A 17,301-nucleotide genomic window follows, 5' to 3' on the forward strand; every position below is an offset into this window, starting at 1 on the left:
GGGTGGCGCCTATCCAAGTGTGGTCCAGATCAATGGATTCTCGATGCAGATGGAGCTTGATACTCAGTTTCTGTGAACAGCCGCAGCACATACGACCAAATTTGCTCAGGGATACGCATTTAGCGTGGCCAATTCACCTTTTTTGAGTTGTGGGGTGAGACCACACAGACACTGGGAGAATGTACAAACTCCACACGGACAGTGATCCGGGGCTGAGATCAAACCTGGATCCTTGGTGTTGTAGTGCAGCAGCCTATGCCCTATTCCAAAGAGTGATGGAAAATAGCCTTCGGGGATTGCCACAGGTGGCAGCCCACCTGGACGATGTGCTAATTATCGGTTCCTCCGAAAGGGAGCACCTGAAAAATCTAGAGGATGTGCTACGTTAATTTAAAGTAGCTGGGGCCTGCCTGGGGCGTGAAAAGTGCTTTTTCCACGTGAAGAAAGGTGGTCTATTTAGGCTACAGGGTGGACAGGCATGGACTACACCCGGTAGATGATAAGGTAATGGCCACCCGACCGGTGCCCATACCAAAGGATCCCAGAACTACGCTTGTTCTTGGGCCTATTAAACTATTTTGGGAAGTGCATCCCAAACCTGGCGATAGTGTTGGCCCACTGCACTGTTGGTAAAGAAGGGCCAACATTGGTTATGGGTCCGGCTGCAGCAGAGTGCTTTCGACAAAGTGAAACGACGACTGTCGTCCTCACAGCTACTGACTCACTTAAACCCATCAAAATCTTTGGTGTTCACATGCAACGCCTCTCTCTATGGAATCGGGGCTGTCCTGGCACACAAGATGGTCGCTGGTGTCGAGCAGCCCATTGCCTTCGCTGCAATTGTTGCTTGCCACTTGTCAGCCAAAGCCTGGATATTGTCCAGGTCTTGCTGTATTTGAACATGAACTGCTTCAGTATCAGAGTAGTCACAAATTGTGCTGAACATTGTGCAGTCATCAATGTATATCTCCACCTCTGACCTTTGAGTGGAAGGAAGGTCATTGATGAAGCAGCTGAAGATGGTTGGGCCTAGGACACTACCCTCAGGAACTCCTGCAGTGATGTCCTGGAGCTGAGATAATTGACCTCCAACCACCACAACCATCTTCCTTTGTGCTACATATGACTCCAACCAGCAGGGGGTTTTTGCCCTGATTCCCATTGACCAGGACCTCTTGAGGTCATATTGGGTCAGATGCTGCACTGATGTCAAGAGCAGTGTGATGAATGTTATCAGTAGCTGCTATAACGGTACCTTACCTTTAATGCATTGGCCCTTTAAGACCGGGCTTGGAACCCTGCGGGACTCCGCCTCTGGCTCCGCCCCCTGGAAACAGTATATAAGATGAGGCTCACTCAGGCAGCATGTGATGAGCACACTTCTCGGCTGCTGTACAGTTCTCAGATTATTAAAGCCTTTGAATCGTCTATCTTCTCTCCTGTGTCGTAATTGAGGGTATCTCAAGCAGCCACTCTCACCTCACCATGGAATTCAGCTCTGTTGTCCATGTTTGATCCAAGGCTGTAATGAAGTCAGAAGCTGGCAGAACCCAAACTGAGCGTCCGTTAGCAGATTATCACTGAGAAAGTATCATTAAAAGCGCTGTTGGTAACCCCTTCCATTACTTTACTGATGATCGAGAGTAGACTGATGGGACAGTAATTGGCCAGTTTGAATTTGTCTGGTTTCTTCTGTACAGGACATACCTGGGAAATTTTCCACATTGCTGGGTAGATGCCAGCGTTGTAGCTGTATTGGAGCAGCTTGGCGAGGGCCACGGCAAGTTCTGAAGGACAGGTCTTTAGTAGTGTTGCTGGAATGTAGGCTGGGATTTTCCTGCTGTTCTTGCCGAAGAGATCTCTCAGACCCAACCCCAGCCAATGGTGGGCCACATCTGCCGTAGAGGAACACGCCATGAGGAGCATAGAATATCCTGCCTATTGTCAGGGCCCACAGCCTTTTCCGCATTCTGTGCCTTCAGCCATTACTTGGAGTGAATTGAATTGGGTGAAGACTGACATCTGTGATGCTGGAGACCTCCAAGTAGGCTGAGATGGATAATCTACTCAGCACATCTGGCTGAAGATTGTTGCCAGTGCTTCAACCGTCAGCGGAATTCTCCACCAGCAGGGTCCTCTGGTCTGCTGGCAGAGCCCCCCCATGCCCGCGAGGTTCCCTACAGCGTGAGGTGGCCACGATGGGAAACCCCATTGGCCAACTTAGGGAACGGAGCATCCTGCGGCCGGTGGGGCCGTGCCACACCGGAAAACATGGCTGGCAGACCAGAGAATCCCATCCCTCATCTTTTGCACAGATGTGCTGGGTTCCTCCAGCAGAGCCAGTGTTCCATTCTGTCTGGAGGCCGACCACCCGGAGGCCTCCAATCACCTGGGAGACCGCCCCCAGGTACAGTTCAACCTCGTCCCCCTTTGTGGGAATCAATACTGAATAGTGCTCAGCTGGGGTCTCTTCTGCGGGGCTGATAGATTCCGGATTGCCATTAGATCTGGCGCGAGCATGGCTAAGTGTGTTCTTAAATTCACTTAACCATGTGAGACTGGTTCGATCTTGCGAGGCTTGCGTCCGTCAGGAATCCTGAGGGAGGCCTCTCCCAGGATCCTCCAGCCGCATCACTCTCCGATTTCGGCGAGTCACGGCTGTTTTAAAAAAAATTTAGAGTATCCAATTCATTTTTTCTGGAGCAATTTAGCGTGGCCAATCCTCCTATCCTGCACATCTTTTCAGTTGTGGGGGCGAAACCCACGCAAACACAGGGAGAATATGCAAACTCCACATGGACAGTGACCCAGATCTGGGATTGAACCTGGGACCTCGACACCGTGAGGCAGCAGTGCTATCCACCGTGCCACCCTGTTGCCCTATGTCTTCCAAATTTGATTGAATTTTTCATGGAGGTGACTACGTGTGTCGATGAGGGTAGTGCAGGTGATGTTGTCTACATGGCTTTTGACAAGATCTTGAATGGGAGACTGGTCAACAAGATAAGAGTCCATGTGATCCAGGGCAATTTGGCAAATTGGATCCCAAATTGACTTAGTGGCAGGAGGCAGAGGGTGATGGTTAAATGTTGTTTTTGCGACTGGAAGCCTGTGTCCAGTGATATCCCGCAGGGATCGGTACCCAGAAAGTAAAAATCCACTTGAGACCTGAAAGCTAACCCTGAGAGTGTGTTCCACATCAGCCTGATTCTGCGCCCTGTTCAAATTCACCCTTTGTTCAGTCATGGGATGTAGGCATCATGGGCCAGACCAACATTTGTTGCCCCTCCCTAATTGCCCTTGAACAGATTGGTTTGCTAGGCCAGTTCAGAAGACATCTAAGAGTCTGGATCTGGGTCTGGATTCACATGCAGGCCAGACCAGGTGAAGACGCCACTTTTCCTTCCCTAAAAGACATTAGTCAACCAGATGGGACTTTACAACAATCAACAATGCTTTCATGGTCATCATTAGACTTTTCATTCCAGATTTTAATTGAATTCAAGTTTCACCATCTGGCATGGTGGGATTCGAACCTGGGTTCCCAGAGCATTATCTTGGGTCTCTGGAATACTAGTCTGGTGCCAATACCACTCCCATCTCACCCTCTGCAATATAGAACAGTACAGCACAGAACAGACCCTTCGGCCCTCGATGTTGTGCCGAGCAATGATCACCCTACTCAAACCCACGTATCCACCCTATACCCGTAACCCAACAACCCCCCCTTTAACCTTACTTTTTAGGACACTACGGGCAATTTAGCATGGCCAATCCACCTAAATGTAGAAGCAACTTCAGTTAATCTATGTCCATTGGCATTCCTGCACTCCTTTAAGTGTAGCAGTTTATGAAGGGTGTGTTTACAGCAATAAGTTACTTTCTTGGGGGAAATGACTGGCACAAAGCATTGTGACTGCCACCACTGACTGACCTGGCATCAGAGAACGGTACCATAGGAAAAGAGACCATTTGGCTTCTTGTGCCTGACCTGGCTCTTTGAAAAAACTATTTAATTAATCCTACTCCTCTGCCTCTTGCCTCAGTCTTGCAATTCTTTTCTTTTCAAGTATTTTCCCAATTTTCTTTTGAAAGTTACGGTTGAATTCCAGCAGCCTTTCAGGCGGTTCATTATAGAATCTCATATCATTGCTGCAGAATTAATTTTTTTTGGAGAAAGACTGTCATCTCTGTCCCTCATTTGTTTGCCAATAACCTTAACTCTGAGTTCTCTGGTCACTGACCTTATGTTAGTGGAAACTGATTTCCTTACCCACCCTTGGTAATTTTGAACAGCTCTATTAAATTTCCCCTTTGCTAGAGGACAACCCCAGTTTCTCTGGCCTCTGTATGTAATTGAGACACATGGGGGGAGTGAACCTCGGACTTTGTGCAAGTGAAGCATTGGACAAGGTACAAGGAACAGGACTGTTAATACATTATGAGCTAACTGCAGCACTTCTACACATCACTAGCTTTTATGGCTTTTTTAAACGGCTTGTGATGCTTACTGTTTCAGCTCATTTTAGATACTAAAGCAGGTTTAACAGGAGAACGCTTCCTTTAACTGAAAACAATGGGCCCATTTTCCAGTCCACTGTTAACGTTACCAAACTGTACACATCTCAATTACTTGATTCTGGGTTACTTTAAATGCTGCACTGACGAGCTGAAACAGAGTCAGGTTACATTGGCAATTTGCACATGTCAGTGTAAGCCACTGACACACCTCAGTGAGCAAACCAATCATTGCACTGCTTCACTCAAAGCTGCCCCTGTGTGCTGGTAGCATGGCCCGTTAGCAGACGGTTAGCTTTATCATGGTCTGATCACACAGTGAGGCCCATTCATCGAGTTATGTGGGGTCGAAGGCCATGTTTACACAAACCGTCCCTCAGAAGCTCCCTCGCTCCCTCCCACCAGAAAAAATGACAGGATGTTGGCACCAGCTCACTTCACAACTCAACATTAAGCAATGGAAGTTTCACTCTGAGCTACCATTGGATTATCATAGGATTGCATTGGAGTGTAATGTGACCATAGGGGAGGTGGGAGGGGGAGTGCAAAAGGATGCTCCCTGGCCCATTATACACCCAACTCTAATTTTCCTCTCCACTGCTTTCAGAGCTGAGTTGGAGAGAGCAATCTTGGATAAATGGTTAAAAGAATCAGTTGAGGAGATGAGATGATTTTTTAATTCTACACAAATTGTGGTTTGCAAAGCGCTACATAAAAGGCTGGAGGATGCAGATTCAATAACTGTTGCATTTTTCCTCCCATTTTTACTCTTTCATGGGAGGAAACCAACGCAGACACGGGGAGAACACGCAGACTCCGCACAGACAGTGACCCAAGCCGGGAATCGAACCTGGGAGTCTGGCGCTGTGAAGCCATAGTGCTAACCACTATGCTACGTTGCATGAACACAGATATTTCAGAAGGCTGTGAGCCCAGAGATTTCAGGGATAAGGAGGGACAAGGCCATGGAGGGATTTAAAAACATAGATGAGAATTTGGCATTGCTTGACTGTGGGCCTATGTGGGGCAACCAGCACGGGGTAATGGGGGAACAGGACAGGTTAGGAGAGAACGACCTCAAATTTACAGAGTGTAGAATGTAGGGGGCAACCAGTGTGGAAATAGAATTGTTTTTTAAATTTTACACGCGATTCAATAGGAACCTTCAAAATGGAATCGGAGAGCAGGGGAGTGGGACCAATTTAATAGCTTATTCAAATAGGCCTCTGAATATACCCCTATGCTCGCTGGATGGATTGTGTCTAATGGATGACCGCCCCTGATGAAGTTGTATTTCAGCCCCATTCGAGGTCAAAAATGGGATAATTTGTCCCATTATGCCAATGCCAATCTTAATCTGGTTCAATTACCACGTTGTCCCTTCCTTTCAATCTTTTCTTACTCTTGATTCCATTGCAATTCTGGTCCTCCTTCCATTTTACATTCTCTAAACTTGAGCTCAACCAAATCTCTGGTGCCATTACTTGCACCAATCCCGCTCACCCATTGCTCCTGTGCTCACTAGCTGGCATTGACTTTTGGCCCAGTAACATAGTGATTTTAAAATTGACATGCTTGTTTTCAAATCCCCCCCCCCCCCCCCCCCCCCCCACCCCCCCAAAGACCTTGCCTGATCCCTATCTCTGTGATTCCCTCCAACCGCTACAACCCTCTGAGATCCCCTATTCCTCCAAATCTGGCCTCTTGTGCGCTTCGATTTTCATCATTCCACGAGGTGGCAGCCATGTCTTCAGCCACCTAGGCCCAAAGCTTTGGAAGTCCCTCTCTAAACGTGTCCACACTCTAGCTATCTCTCCTACTTTCAGACTTTCCTTAAAATCTACCCCTTTGACCAATCTTTTGACCAACTTCTCCAATATCTCCTTATGTGGACCAATGTTTGATAGCGTGTAGCGCCTGAGGATATTTTACCATGTTAAAGATGTCAACTAATAGCAAGTTGCTGTTGTTGTTTATCTATCTCCTTCCTAAGCCTCAATCATAGCACTGTGCTATTTATTCTCAATCGCTGACTGCAAGTCAGCTCCAAGTCTGCAGAAAAAAAATGCAGCTGTAATATTAACAGTGTTAAACTCCTGGCAGGAACTCTAATGATAGTTAATCTCCCTGAGCACTCCTTGGCTCTTGGGTGTGTGATTGATGTGCCATTTACAGTAGATTCACAGTTTGAACACATTCCCCAATTGATATAGTAAACATCCCAGACGAGCGTCAGACCATGGCAAAGTCTGAGTGGTGTTGCCTTGTTCAGCTGCAGACAGAATCTCTGACACATATGATCATTTGCACATTGCCCACACTGAGAGCCTCAGGGCTTAGTATTCCAACAACAACACATTGCATTTGCACAGCGCTTGTTGACCATTCTAGGTGAGCCTAGATCTCACAGCCTCAACATTTCCCAAGCCTGCATGGTTATATCAGTTCCATGGAATAACCCATTGTCTGACTGGGCAGCACTATAAATCTAGAAAACATCCCAAAGCTAATCACTGGATCAGCTCCAGCCAAAATTGAGTGTCCACTTTAGGAAGGATGTCAAGACCTTAGACAGTGATCAGAGAAGATTTCCCAGAATTGTACCCGGGCCAAGAGATTTCCCCTGGGGGACGAGGGGAGCTGAAGTTGTTCTCTTTCGAGCAGGAAAGGTTAAGGGAAGGCTAACTAGAGGTGTTCAAAATTATGAAGAGTTTTGACAGACTTAAGGAGAACTGTTTCCATTGGCAGGAAAGTTGGTAACCAAAAAACATAGATTGTAGGTAACTGTTAAAAGAACCAGAGCGGAGATTATGAGAATTTATTTTACGCAGTGAGCTGTTATGATCTGCAACATTACTCCCTGAAAGGATGGTAGAAGCAGATCCAATAGTGATTTTCAAAAGGGAATTTGATAAATACTTGAAAAAGAAAGAATTGTAGGGGCAGCAGGGTAGCATGGTGGTTAGCATAAATGCTTCACAGCTCCAGGGTCCCAGGTTCGATTCCCGGCTGGGTCACTGTCTGTGTGGAGTCTGCACGTCCTCCCCCTGTGTGCGTGGGTTTCCTCCAGGTGCTCCGGTTTCCTCCCACAGTCCAAAGATGTGCGGGTTAGGTGGATTGGCCATGCTAAATTGCCCGTAGTGTCCTAAAAAGTAAGGTTGGGGGGGGGGGGTTGTTGGGTTACGGGTATAGGGTGGATACGTGGGTTTGAGTAGGGTGATCATGGCTCGGCACAACATTGAGGGCCGAAGGGCCTGTTCTGTGCTGTACTGTTCTATGTTCTATTAATTGTAAAACTGAATTGAAGGAGTTGAGTAGTGGGACTAATTGAATAGCTGTTTTAAAGGGCTGGTACTAGCATGATGGGCCGAATAGCTTCCTCTGTGTTCAGTAATAACTGTTGCAGGAATTAATCCCAAACTATGGTGCAAATATTAGGAGATTCACAGCATAATGATGAGTTTAAGAAGGTTCATAAAGACAGAGATAGAGGTGGGAACTACATAGAATCATATAGAATCAGAGAATTTACAGTGCAGAAGTAGGCCATTGGGCCCATCGGGTCTGCTCTGACCCTTGGAAAGAGCACCCTACCCTAGCCCACACCTCCACCTTAACACTGAAACCCAGTAACCCCACCCAGCCATTTTAGACACTGAGGGCAGTTTATCATGGACAATCCACCTAACCTGCACATCATTGGACTGTGGGAGGAAACCGGAGCACGCAGAGGAAACCCACGCACACACGGGGAGAATGTGCAGACTCCACACAGACCTAAGCCAGGAATCGAACCTGGGAGCCTGGAGCGGTGAAGCAACAGTGCTAACTACTGCGCTACCGTATCGCCCAATGTTCAGAAGCGGTAATTATTTAAAATTCATTCTGTCCCAATGCTGGGACAATTGATTCACCCCAATAGCACCCTGGCTGAAATCAGCCAACTCAGAATTCCCCCGGATCTTGCACTGCACAGAAGTGTAGTGGCTATGTTACTGGGCTAGTAAACCTGAGACTTGGACTAGTAATCCAGTAAAATATGGGTATAAACCCCATCAGTTAAATTCACATCGAAAAACTTGGTACCGGCCAAAGTGATAATGTCAGATTGTTGTTGTAAGCCCAACTGGATTCATTGACGCCCTTTACTGCTGCAATTGGGTGCCCAAACCAAATTCAGCCTATATGTGACTCCAGTCCCATGCTAATACAGTTGGCTTGTAAATTCTCCCTGAAGGCCCCGAGCTTGCCTCTCAGTTGTATCAAATTGCTAAACGGTTCAAGTAGGAGACTTGCCACCATCTTGCCTGTGATGTCCCCATCCTCAGAGTGAACAATATGGAGGTGCAGAAAATTGCCCTAAGGAGATTAAAGGCTTTTTCTCCAATAGTGGGGTATCAGAACGCACTATGTGAACAGAGAGGTGCCAATTAAGAGACGTCTATGTGACATATGTTGTGTTTGTTTCCAGTACAAAGCACTATGTGTCATTTCCACATGTCCATTAGCAGACATGATACAATCATGCATCTGAAACTATTTGTGCCATTGCTTCATAACTGATCGAAGACTTGGCAAGTGATTTCATTATCATGTCTTATTTCTCCTTAGAAACAAATCATTTGTTGCTGGTCCAACCAGCAGAGTTACCATTACCAGCCTGATTACCCAAACTCAGACCATGACGGATTAGGCATGACATGAAGAGTATTGGAAATCTGTAGAGATTCTCTCACAAATTGACTGTGGTAATAAAGAAATTGAATATGTTTGAAAAGTAAAAAAAGTTGCCAAAGTTTTCCGTCTTGCATTCATTAGGACAAGTGCAAGATGCCGAATTTCAAACAATCACAACAATTTATGCTACAGGAGAAAAGGGTGCTAACTTGTTGGGAATCAACTCTGGTCGAGATGTTGCGATGGAGAAAGTGTTAGGGCACAGTAGGTTCCTCAGCCTCCCTGGTAATTAAAAAGCACAAGGCTTGAACATGGTTCTTTTGTTTGCAGAGAACAGATCCCTGCATATGAATGTTTGTCATTTTGAGCACGCATAAATGAGCCATGTTACAAACTCAACTGATTATTTTAAATTGGTTGTTAGTACAGCTATTAGTGCACTCAGGCTTGTTCAGCAAGTGCTGTACAATCGCAGAATTACTGTCTGGATTCTCCATTCTGGAGACTAAGGGCTCCCATCAGTGGAGAGTTGGGACTGGGTTCCATTGGTGCTGGAAGTGGGGCCCATGTGCGTGTCTCACTCCTTACCTATGCAAATATATGCATGTGGAAAGCTCTCTGGATTCCATTGAAATCCTGGTATTGGGCTGCCATTTAGAGCAGGTGGCCCAATCCCAAGCTCTCATGACAGTCTCCCCTCAATGCCAATCCTGCCCCTCCTCCGCTGACAAAGAAGGACACCTCCCCCATCCCACCATGGGAATCAAGGGTCATCCACCACAGCACAGATGCATGAGGGTGACCTGACTGCCCTAACTGACCCTCCCCAGCCCACCTCAGACTCCCCCATAAGTCACCCACATCAGAGTCCCCATCAGTCACCCACAGCAGTCACGCCCATCAGACCACCCCCCCCCATCAGCCACCCCATCAGAGGCCCCCGTCAGTTATGCCCATCAGAGACCCCTATCAGAGACTACCATCGGTCAACCCTGCCCGAAAGCTGAAGAGTAGACCAGGCAATACAGTGAGAGATCTGCTGCCTCAGACAAAAGTGTTGAAAGAGGCAGCTGTTAGAAGTTTCAGAGAGGGCAGCACGGTGGTGCAGTGGTTGCATATTCTCCCCGTGTTTGTGTGGGTCTAACCCCCACAACCGAAAAAAGATATGAAGAATCAGGCACGCTAAATTGCCCCTTAATTGGAAAAAAATAATTGGGTACTCTAAATTTATTTAATTTTCTTTTTAAGTTTAGAGTGCTGAATTCACATTTTCCAATTCGGGGCAATTTAGCCTGGCCAATCCACCTAACCTGCACATCTTTGGGTTGTGGCGGCGAAACCCACGCAAACACGGGGAGATGTGCAAACTCCACACGGACAGTGACCCAGAGCCAGGATCGAACCTGGGACCTCGGCGCCGTGACACAGCAGTGCTACCCACTGCGCCACCGTGCTGCTCCCAAATTTATTTTTTATAAAATGTCAGAGGCTTCCTTGGATGCCAAGTACACTTGAAAAGGCCTCAAATACACTAGCAGCCTTTGAAGTGCAAAGCTCCCAAACAATTTCACACAGCAATACATTGCACTAGTCAATAATTGACAGTTGTATTAGTCCACAGACAGGTGCTTGGTGGATTGTTTATCTACCTTTCCCTTTATACTTGAATGCATCTCAAGTACCCTGCTTTGATACTAACCGCAATGTTTATAAACATTCTTGCTATGATTGACAGCTCCTCACCACATCAAAAGGAGCTAATAGGTTTCACTTCCTCTTATTCACAGCAAAAAGCACAGCCTTTTCTGATGGGGTGACTGATGGGCAGTCTGATTGGGGGGGGGGGGCTGGGGGCGGAGGGGAGTAGGTCACCACTACTGTGGGGGGTGGGGGGTAACCCGTTATTCTCATGGTGGGGGTAAGATGTACCTCCCTTTCAGCGGGGAGACAAGATTTGCACTGTTGGGGGCTATGGGGCCTTCAGATGAACTTTGGGGGGCACCTCAGTTATGCACTGACCCCCTTGACCCAGCTCAAGGTTCATTGCGCCAGGGTCATGCTTGGGAAAACTTGCACCAAAGCCCGTTATAGGGGTCGGTGCGTAACAAGGGGGGGGGGCGATGTTTGATGGTGAATCTTGCTTCTAACCCGTTAATTATATTGAACTGGAATCAACTCAGTGATTACCATCCTCCCCACCGGCACAGGGTGGATAGAGCACTGAGGCCGCCAGTGGGGGATTATACGTAGGCGTCGGCAAATCCTTTTCTGGGGAATGCTCCATTTCCACCTGATCGGCAATCCTAATCGCAGCATCAGGCAATGGAGAATCCACCCCCACATCCAATACATTCTGTTTTGGGTTTTGCAAGTGATGGCTGGCTGAGTATTATCTGTGCTCTCCCTATTAAGAATAACCAAATAAACCTGCTGTTTTATTCGACCAGCCAACCATTGGGACATACGTCCTACATACCTAGCATCACACCGATACTGAAATTCACACACGATGTGTCTCGATTGGAAGCTCAGCAGAAAGCCTTTTTGGACCGGGAGCTGCTTCCTGTTAAAAACCAGTCACCTTACCACTGCGTAAGGGCAGCACGGTGGCACAGTGGTTAGCATTGCTGCTTACGGCGCTGAGGAGCCGGGTTCGAATCCCGGCCCTGGGTCACTGTCCGTGTGGAGTTTGCACATTCTCCCCGTGTCTGCGTGGGTTTCGCCCCCACAACCCAAAGATGTGCAGGTTAGGTGAATTGGCCACGCTAAAATTGCCCCTTAATTGGAAAAAATAATTGGGTACCTTACCACTGCGTAGTAGCACCGTAAAACAGCTAGCTTAATATGTTCAATTTTTTAAGATAGTTTGCCTTTCCAGAGTAGTTTGAGGTAAACGGGGCCACCTTTCAGGCCTGAAAGTGGCAGCCTTTAGTCCATTTACAGGTTTGTGCAACACACAGTAAACAAATAGGCCAAATGTGCTATACAAGTGCAAACTCTATACCAAAAGAGTAATGCGCTTATATTTTTCATACAACATTTATACTTGTATTACATGAATTGGGACTTTGCTGAAAGTAGTTGAGGGCCAACGGTGACCATTAAACATTCCTCCAACATGAAATAGAACCTTCAGAAACGGATTGATTACTTACAGAGAAAATGAATGTAGCTAGCAATCTGAAAATAGAACCCTGTTTGATCTCGTAAAAGGGATTTGGCAGTTTGCCATTTGGTTGGAATTAATGTAGGGGAATACCTGTGTACAACTTAACATGTGATATCAGTTGTCCAGTATCAGTTTTATTTTCACGAGTACAATTTCAGACCATGGGCAAAGTACAGGACTTCCCCCAAAATGTGTTCCCAAGAATGTGTCAAGGGCAGGAACGGATAGTAAGTAAACACAGCAAGGCTTCATTTTTCAAAAGATCCTTTGACTTCAGTGAACTCCAACCTTAACATTTTTACATTTTTAGCAATGTATCTCTTGTGCAAATCCTTAATCAGTGGTCCAGACAAGTGGATAGTGGCATAAGCCCGATCTGCAAAAGCAACTTCCATGTGTTTTTTTAAAAATTGATTCATCCATTCTGACACCGCAGGAGTAAGTCATTCAGCCTGGCAAGTCTTCACTGGTTCTTTCTAAGAGCAATCAGTTAGTCCCACTCCCTGGCCCCTTCCCTTTTCTTCAAGTTTTTATCTAATTCCCTTTTGTAGGCCACCACTGAATCTCTATTCACTGCCCTAACAAACAGTATATTGCAATTCCTAACCACGCCTTCATAACATTTTATCTCATGTCACCTCTTGTTCTTCTTTAATCCTCTTAAATCTATGTCTTCTGGGTATTAATCCTGCAGCCTGGTGAGCCATTTTTTCTTTATTTACTCTATCTAACCCATTGATCTTAAAGATTTCCATCAAATAAGACGGTAAGAGTGGGAACAGGAATAGGTCGTTCAGCTCCTCGAGCCTACTCTGCCATGGCTGATCTGACATTCCTCATATCCGCTTTCCTACACTTTCCCTGTAACCTTTTGGAGGGGGTGGAGCATCACGAAAGCGGCGCCATCCCCGATTTGTTAGGGGACTTGGATTCTACGGCCGTTCACCGAACGTGATTTCGGTGTCGGCGACCAGAGAACCCAGCCCAAGGTGTTCAAAAAACTCACAACCCTCTGAGAGAAGAAATACCTCCTCATCTCAGTCTTAAATTAGCACCCCTTTATTCTGAGACTATTCTAAAGCCACAGTCAAACCAAATTCGCTCCAAGCATTGTAGCGAGTGGGAAATACTGGGAGTTTCCCGCAGTCAACCCGGCAGTCCAACATCGGTATCTAATGTTAATTAGGCCACTTAATGGCTTCACGCCGCAAATGGCAGTCCTGCCGGCTGATTCTCCAGGACCACACTCGACAGCTCCCCGTTAACGAGGGGAAGCAGCACGTAAACCGGTCCCGTAGAACGAATCCCAGACAGCACACAGCCATTCCACTGCACAGACCAGCTCCATGATTCGGAGATGCCGACCCGGCCAGACTAATGGACATGGTAGAGTCAAGATGGGACACTCTGTTCCCCTGAGGTGGATGGAGGGTCAGCCACAGGGCAGCCAGTGCCATCTGAGAGGCAGTGGCAATGGCCGTCAGCTCAGGGAGTGTAACAAGGAGGACTGTCACCCAATACCGCAAGAAGCTCAACGAACTCCACTGGGCCGCACAGATGAGTTGGCATCAGCTTCCCGGCACCGGTTCCCCTGCTACCCCCTCAGCCTCTCCCAACACCCCCTCAACCAGCACAATGCCGCCACGTGCCTCAAAACACCCTAGCATCCACCAGCACACCCCACCCATGAACAGTGCAGTGCCCATGCCTGCCCCGCCATGCCCCACCGCTCATGCGATGAATGAAATATGCGGCTTACAATGCCCTCTCTGTGTCTCCGTGGTTAGGCCACAAGAGACAGGACAGGGCCCAGATGGGTGGCAGCATGCCGGACCGCAGGGTCCTCACCCCCGATGAGGAATGAGCCCTGGTGGTTGCAAAGGTGGCCGAGGACAGATCGGCCACTGATGTTGAGATTGGCCTGTGTCGCCGATGTGAGTATCCATTGTCCCCCACCCAGCTGTCCTGTCACAAGTGAGTTGTGCATGCCAGCATTATGATCCGTCCCTCTCATTGACCATATGCCCATTACCCCACAGAATTACATCCGGACAACATCCCGCCCCACCCCGCTTAGTAAAAGAATACCTCTGAGGATGCCACCATCATCACGTCACAGCTATCATCCGCACCCTCCACCAGCGCCTCAGTGGGTGATGTTCGTTGACAGACTTCTGGAGCAGAATCTGGTGAGCCAGCCGGGCAGTGCTAGGAGTAATGGTTATGACTAATAGCAGGGTTTGGGGGGGAGGGTGGTGATGTGGAACATGCGAGGGCTAAGGGGACATGTGAAGCGAGTTAATATTTTCTCACATTTAAAGAGCTTGAAAGCCAAGGTGGTGCTGCTGCAAGAGACCCATGTGAAGGTGAAAGACCAGGTGAGGCTTCGGAAGGGCTAGGTGAATCAGGTGGTCCACTCGGGCTTTGATAGTAAGGCCTGGGGATAGCAATATTGGTGGGTAAGAGAGTGCGGTTTTAGATGGAGAAGGTGGTGGCTGACCAGGGTGGCAGGTACATTATAGTATGTCTTGGAGGGGAGGTTTGTGGGTGATGCTGGTGAGCATGTATGCCCCAAATTAGGATGAAGTAAGATTTACTAATTTGGACACACACCAGTTAATGACAGGGGGGACTTGAATACAGTGCTGAATCCAAAGGTGGATAGGTCCAAGCCTCATTTGTTGACTCCCCCTTGGTGGGTGGTGATGTGTTAGGTGTCATAATATCCACTCATGTATATAATGAGATGCAGGCAGGCAGTGATTGACACACAGGATGACCAATGAACACACAACACAGAACAACCAATCACCAGACAAAACATCGCAGATGCCCTATCCCGGTCCATCACCACGCCGTGTGAACAGGGCGACTTCATCTGCCACACAGAGGCACAGGTGCAGTTGTGTGCCAGCAACTTACCAGCCACTGATGACCGTGTGGTCCAAATATGTGATGAAACTGCCAAGGGTCCTCTACTGCAGCGCGTGATGCAACACCTCGCCCATGGCTGGCAAAAAGGGGCCATGTCCCCAGTTCTTTAACGGAAAGGATGCGTTAACGGTCATTGAGGGAGTCCTTCTTAAAGTGGACAGGATCGTCATTCCCCAAAGCATGCAAGCTATGGTGCTCGGGCAGATCCATGAGGCTCATCTTGGGGTCGCAAAATGTCGACGCAGAGCTTGGGAGGCGGTTTATTGGCCGGTTATCAACCAGGACATTGCCGACACGGTCCTCAATTGCCCAACCTGCCAGTAGTTTCAACCGATTCAGCCCAAAGAAACGCTGCAACAGCACGAGATTGTGACCTCTCTGTGGTCTAAAGTGGGGGTAGACCCCTTTCACGCCAATGGGCATGATCACGTGCTCCTGGTCGACTACTTCTCCAGCTACCCAGAGGTGATGAAATTATCGGACCTCACGTCTAGGTCCATCATCTGCAAAGAAATGTTTGCCAGACACGGGATACCACTCACAGTAATGAGTGACAACGGTCTGTGTTTTTACAGCCAGGAGTGGTCTGATTTTGCACGGTCCTACAACTTCAGACACATCACTTCCAGTCCCCATTATCCACAATCAAACGGGAAGGCCGAAAAAGGGGTCCATATCGTCAAGCGGTTGTTGTGCAAGACTGCAGACCCAGTGTGGTGAATGTAACTCCGTAATTCACACTGTATTGTATATACATGAGACCATGCATTGATAAGCGCAGTTGTGTTGTCCGCACTAGGGGGAGTAGCGCTGGGAATGCTGGTTGGATGTGGGGCTGTTGACGGGCTCAAGTTTTTGTGCAAAGATGGGAGCGGTGATTGAGGATTATGTGGGGTTTAAAAGGAAGAGGGAAGTTTCACCATCAGTGGTCTGGGAAGCGTTGAAGTCGATAGTAAAGAGTGAGATCATCTTGTTTAAGGCTCAGGTGGACAGGGAGGCAAGAGAGGAGCGCCAATGGCTGGTAGAGGAAAGTTTGGAGCTGGATGGAAAGTTTTTTAAAAATGTTTCCAATTAAGGGGCAACTTAGAATGGCCAATCCACCTACCCTGCTCATCATTGGGTTGTGGAGGTGAGACCCACGCAGACACGGGGAGAATGTGCAAACTCCACACAGACAGTGACCCGGGGACAGGATCGAACCCGGATCCTCAGTGCTGTGAGGCAGTAGTGCTAATCACCGTGGATGGAAAGTATGCGGAAAATCCTACTCCGGATCTTCTGGTGAGGAGAAAGGAATTGCAGGCACGGTTTGACCTAGTGTCCACAGGAAAGGCAGTTCAGCAGCTGAGTCGAGCGAAGGGGGCTGTGTACGAGTATGGAGAGAAGGCCAGCTGCTTACTGGCAGGCCAACTCAGCAGACAGGAGGATGCGAGAGAGATTGTTCGGTTCCGGATGGAGACAGGGGTGTTGATGGTTGCAAAGGGGCAGGTCAACAAGGTATTCAAGGAGTTTTATAAAACCTTGCATAGATCGAAGCATCCGGAGATAAGTCAGACATGAGGAGTTTTTGGGGCGGTTGGAATGTCCTAATGTAGGTGAGAAGGAGAGGGCAGGGTTGGAAGAGTGGGGATGGAAAAGGTGCGGATGGCGATAGGGGGGATGCAGACGGGTAAGGCAGCAGGCTGGACGGTTTACCAGTGAAGTTTTATAAGACGTTTTTGGATAAGCTGGGGCCACTGTTGGTGGAGATGTTTGAGGATCGGTGGCAAAGGGGGCACTGCCAGGGATGATGGGGCAGGCATCCATTTCATTGCTGCTAAAAAAGAAAAAGGACCCAGTGGAGTGTGGGTCGTATACGCCAATATCTCTGCTGAATTTGGACGTCAAGATTTTGGCTAAGGTGCTGCAATTAGGTTGGAGGTGATTGGGGAAGATCAGACAAGATTTGTAAAGGACAGGCAGTTCTTGTCAAACATGCAGCGTCTGTTGAATGTAGTGCCTTC

This window comes from Scyliorhinus canicula, chromosome 20 (assembly GCF_902713615.1).
Source record: "Scyliorhinus canicula chromosome 20, sScyCan1.1, whole genome shotgun sequence".
Taxonomy (NCBI): Eukaryota; Metazoa; Chordata; class Chondrichthyes; order Carcharhiniformes; family Scyliorhinidae; genus Scyliorhinus; species Scyliorhinus canicula.